Source organism: Gallinula chloropus (genome assembly GCF_964237585.1).
Source record: "Gallinula chloropus genome assembly, chromosome: 2".
NCBI lineage: Eukaryota > Metazoa > Chordata > Aves > Gruiformes > Rallidae > Gallinula > Gallinula chloropus.
Genome location: NC_140086.1, coordinates 41,047,538 through 41,053,634, shown reverse-complemented (window position 1 = coordinate 41,053,634; position 6,097 = coordinate 41,047,538).

Below are 6,097 nucleotides of genomic sequence, written 5' to 3'. Positions count from 1 at the left end.
TTAAACATGCAATTGTATTTGAAGTATTTTGCTTTGTAATCTGTCTGCATGCTTTTAATCATAATTCATTTCACATGCTAAGTGATTAAAATTTTAAGCTAAAAAGAGCAATTCTTGTTTTATTCCCAACTTACGTTGTGATGAAGTGGTGATTGCATTGCGTGCCAGATACTTAAACCTGAACAGATATTCATAGTAAATGTCCATTCCTATGTTTTACACACTAATTCCTGTCCATACAAATGCCAGACCAAAGTCAGTGTTGCGATACCACGCTTGGGCAGTCTCTGCATTTATCAGTTCAGAATATAGGTAAAATTACATTGTTGTTTACTTCTGAAGACCATTAATTGAACACTGATGTATGAAAGACAACAGTTAACTAAATGGTATATATTTTCCCCTCCTATTCTGCCAAAAGCCACAACAGCATTTTAATACAATCTCTTGGTTTGAAATAGCTGGTAAATTCCGGTGTTCAGTAGCAGCTGAGAGTAACTGGGGGTCCCAGTAGTTGGAATTATTTTGTCAAGCACTAAGACAACATATCAGTGCCTGTATGTAAATACTTCACTGCTTCTCAGTACTTTAAAACCTATAGAATCTTCTGTCTTAAAATTTTATGTCATACCTTTTATTAACATTAAATTCTCACTCGTGTAACTAACATCTTTGCATTTTTGGCATAAAACAGTCCTTTGAGCACAGACCTTTGTGGATACACAGTTAAGACTGGCTACAAGGCAGAAGGGAGGCTGAAACCAGGGTGAAGGAACTTTGATAGAGGATGGTGATCTTTCCCTCACAGCAAGGCTGTCAAGCATCTGGGGAATTCCTCTTAGCTTCAATAAAATACAGGAAATAATCCTGTCACTTGCCTTGTAGGCAGCTTATGAAAGATTCAAGCTTTACCTCTGCTTGTCTTTCCCAGAAATGCTTTATCACACAAGAGCCAAATAATCCCAAACTGATTGTTTTCTGTTAAGAAAATCTCTGTGGACCATCTTTGTAATCATTTATTTTGGATAAGCACAGTCAGGCTTGGGTTTGGGGGTTTTCTTTTTTCCCAGCAGCACACTTGAGACATTTGTAAACGTTGTGTTCTGATCAGAGTCCTGGACACGCTTGCACATTTAACTTAAATTAACAGCTGTCTCATGCTGTTCTTACTCTTCAGTGAAAATCTGGCCAATATTAAATGAACCAAGGAAGAGCATGTGAGCATGTGAGGTGCTTTTACTAGCTCCTTGTTTAGTTGCTTACATGCAACCAAAGCTTCCATGATCTTTACATTGTCTTATTCTATGCATGGAGAATATAAAGAGAAGCACCTTACTTACCCTTGCTCGTACTGATTAAACCTGACAGTGTAGCCATGTGAGCAGATGAGACCATGAACAGCAAGGGCCTGAAGTAATAAATACTGAGTTCATGGCACAGCAAAAGCAGTAAACTCCTGGTGTTTCTATGGGATGGAGTTAGTTGGAATCGGTTCCTTAAGAGATCAAAAGCAGGACTGGTGCTACTTAGCTGCTATCAATCGTTTGAAAAGAAACTTTGAAAACCCAAAGATTAGTGCAACAATAAGCAACAGTAGGCAGCAACTATAGTGAGCATTTAATGAACTGAGCAGTTGGATCAACTGCATCTTTAATACAGCCAAATGTCAAGTTATGACTCGGGAACCAGCTGTGGAGGACACCAACGGCCTGGAAAGCACTGGCCCTGGATGACAGTAGGAAAGTGGTGCAGCACAGCTAGTCACACCCCTTTGAGGTTTAGAGTTGACTTTGTGACTGGGAGATGGTTTTAATCCATGTAATTGGTGAATTGATAATGTTTATGGTGCTGGTCCTGTTTCTTAAGAACTGTAGAGATGGGACAAAAAAAAATCAATGGAAATGCTGAATTAAATATCTTCTCTCAAAAGAGCTCAAAATGGGTAGTTTATCAGGGAGAAACCAGAGAGATGAGGTGATTTAAAGTGGGCAGTTACTTCAGAGAGGAGAAAAAAGTATTATGGGACTGTCTGGTAGAGAAAAGCATAACAAGAATGAGAAACTTGTATGAAGCTGGAAACTTGGTTCAGGTATTTTTAAAGTGAAATGAAAACACATTTTTCAGTAGTTGAACTACTACCAACCTTAAAAAGGAACTTCTCTCTCTTTGGGGGTTTGGGGGTTGGTTTTTTGTTTGGGGTTTTTTTTTCTTGCTTAATTCTCATTGTTATTCTGACTTTCTGTAAGATTTATTTTAATTAGAATGTATTTATTTGCTACCAAGAGCAAGAAGGTAAAATAAGATGGCTTAGCTTTTGGAAAGCAATTCACTTTGCCTTTGTTCCATCATACGTACAAGTAGTAAATTCTGCTGTGTGTTTCATGTTTGAAGGCTGGAAATGATGTTATGGGCCTTGCTGTGCATCTTCAGCATTTTCATTACAGAGAGGTGATTAATGGAACTCGGGGTACAGACCAGAAGTAGTTCTCTTCTCACACTGCTTACTTGCGACTCTCATCCTTTAGTAAGGGTTGTGTTAATTGAAGAGCTCTGTGGCAGCATATCTAAATGTTGAAGGAAATAAACAAGTTCTAAAATGTTTTCCATCTAAAACTGAGAAGTTGGGAAGGTATGTAGTTCTTTTCTGTTTGCTGGGAGCTGCCTGCTCTTGAGTTAAATATGTGATTTATAAGCTATATATTTGCGCCGTTTATCTGAGCTATGAGAAGATAGATGTGCTATTCCAGACTGTACTGAGGTAAATTGAGTGAGGCATTCTTAACTGTGGAATTAGAAAAAAAAAAAAATCCTTTAGGGAATTATGCTGGAAGAGCTACTATTTTACATTTATAAATCTACCTCAGTCTAAATTAATTTGATAAGATCTTAGACCATTTAAATAGTAATGAGCAAGTACTCCCCAGTGGGGATACTCAGGAGTCGTTTTTCCTATACGATATTTTTAGCTCAAGTTTGAATAGAAGGAATTACTGATGCAGGGCTGTGAAGCTGCTATTTTTTGTGAATTCCTAGTGTCTTACTAGGTGCTGATAGAAAAATTTTGTTTATTCTAGGGGAAATACAAGAATCCATAGTATTTACTACCTCTGTCCTAAGAATTACCAAATCACTGCACATAGAGGACAAAATTAATTTTCCTATTTCCAAACTAAAATTTTAATTAACTTTTCCATAGTAATAGCTGTTGCAGTGTTTTGGATCAGTGGAAGCCTCAGAATTTCAGTGCCTGCATTGTGCAAACCCCAGACAAATGTTTCATTTCAGTGAACGGAATTCGTTTCTGTTTACCTTGCAGCGTTCACAACATAAGGGTCCCTACAGTTGTTTGTGCTGATTTGGTTAATCTATTTGAAATTAGGTTTCACAAAAAAAAAATAATTTCTCTGCCTGAATGCAAAAATCTAAAATGCTATTTTTTGGGGAACGTTTGCAGTTACTTGAGAAGAATGTAGATAAGGTATTACTTTCTGCTAGTACTTTTCAAGCTGGTTCTTCTTAAATGAAATTGAGAAAATTTCAGTGGAGAAGACACTGGCTCTGAATGCAGAATAGTGCTACCACTTTTTCTCCATGAGTGATCATGTGAATACTAGTTTCCTCTTTTTAATAACTTTTTGGTTTTGTGCTGCTTGTCTTGTTTGGATTATGTCATGTTCAACTCTTTTAACAACTAAATTCTATTCCTGCATACTTCTATTAATGTGGAACTGCTTCCTGTAGCAGTCCCCAAAACCTGCAGTCTACAAGGAATCATTGAAAGCAGAAGAGGGGAGCGCAAGTGCATACAGGCAGATGGTTAAGTTTAAATATTCTTTACTAAATGATTTTCACCACCTCTTACAGTCCAATGCCTCTTTTGGTTTTCTAAGGAGTCTTCCTGAACACTATTTATTCTGCAAAAAGACACAGACCTTAGATCTAGTTGGAACTGCTTGGTAACCTCAGTCATGCTTCATTGGGAGTGTTTGGACAACAAGACCTTGAAAGGATCTGCTCAGAGGAAAAACGTGAACCTCAATCCTATCTCAAATCCTAACACTGGGAAAGTTGGGATGTACCACTGGGTTGCATATGCATATTTTAGGTTCATTGTGTCATCCACAAAAAGGGAAAGTGGCTGTTTTTCTGACTGGATGTTAGTTGTTTTGAAGGTGTTCTTCCCTCTGCTCTTTGTGAAAATAAACTTTGTGCAATTGTCTTGCAAGGAGAGAGCTAACTTCCTGGCCCTACTCTACTGCAAGCTGGTTTTAACACAGAAACTAACAATCCACCTTGGAATCAGCCAGGTTTAACAGTGAGGTCTGGCGGCACAACCCTTCATGGAGGACTAAGCCCTGTTATTAGGGAGATGTCTAAGGGAGATTTGCTGAACAACTCTGTCTTGGCCATTGTATGCTAATCATGCATGTCACATGGACAAGGGGAAAGCAAAAATGATTGTTTGCAAAGTGAGGATTTAAAGCTTTGCTTTTAGCAGAGTCATTTTTACTTGCTGACAAAAGGTTTTAATTTTTTAATTTAATTTTTTTTAATGTAGTGCATTTCAGCTTCCAGGTTTCCGTCTGTCTTTCCATGATCCATATTTCCCCTCTCTAAAGCAATTACTTAAATTAATGGAGCTAAATAAACAGAGGAGAGGGCACAGATGGATGTGACAGTCTGGCAAACCTGGAGGGAATTAAGACCTAGGAGGCAGAACAGCCACACCTCAGCAAAAGTAGGCAGGAGAGGATGCTTTTTTGTGGATGCCTGTAACACATCCTGGTTGAAGTAGCCGCTATTCCCTCAAAGGCTGTTGGTTGGATCAAAGCTGGTGGTGACCTACTTTCCTTCATTCCTGCCCATCTGCTGGTGGTTGTCCTTACTGGCTGTTCCTGTTCAGTAGGTCAGTGCCTGCAGTATGTTGGTTCTTACAGACAATTGTAGTGGGTTTTTTTACAAGAAGCTTCTGTTACAAGTGGCAGACTTGAAGTCTTCCCCTTTCCCTCGATACTTTTCCTTATCCAGTTTCTTCAGCATCAAACCCAAGATACAATAAGCTAACACTTGGTCTGAGTATGTTAAGCAAGTTTGGACCGTGTTACCTTCTCACCGTGTCACCTGCAAATACTGCACTTGCCCTACTTCAATTTGGTTTTAATACACCTGCACCGAACAAGTGACAGAATTAAAATTCTGGTGCCCTTCCCTGTAACCCTCCAGGCAAGCTTATGGTGCTGTCAGATAATTTCTGCCCAAGAACTCCAGCCATGTGTAGGTCTCATGAGGGCACCTCTCCTTCCTCAGGCTCACACTTCACTATGGCAAGATTTTTTTTTTTTAATTAATATTTTTTGCTTAGTTTATTAGCAAATAAAGCTTGTTTTGTATTCCAGGCTGTACAGAGTTATCCAGTGTTTTAATGCTTCACATTTAAATCTGACAATTCTTTGAGACACCCCCCTCCTGAGGGCCTCTCAATACTATGTTAACTTTTTGTATTCCCATTGTTGCAGATCCATATTTGCCTTTGGAATACAGTTCTGTCTCGGTTTTGTGGGTTTTCTCTAGGATCTCATGGCCCAAATTAAGAAAGCAAGCTTAGGTTGCAGATACAATGTGGAGTAGGTCACAGTGTCAGCAAATAAATGTGAGAAAACTAGAACCTTGAAAGGATTTTGGAAGAACTTTGATTCGCCATGTTTCCCCTCTAACCTGCGCTGACCTCTTCCACACAGCAGTTTTTCACTTGTTGTTTGCTCACCTAGCCATTATCTCCTATGTGTACAGAAAGTCCCTTTAAGTTCTGCACCAGAGGCTTGAGTCTGCAATGCTTAATGCCTGTCCTCCCTCTGCAACTCCCTACAGACCCTTGGCCCGCCTGCAGGCACATGTGAGAATTATTAACTTCAGGTTTAATGCTCAGGTCCAAAACTTGTGGCTGGTGCCATGTCTCTCCCTGAGTCTGCAGTTCATAAAAATAGTGGCTGCCTAGTTCTAGTTGCGATCTTCTGGCCTACTGCAATAAGATTTGAAACAATTAAATAAAAAAAAATACCAGTTTAATGACGGCGTTATTGGTTTCTTCAGTTCTGGC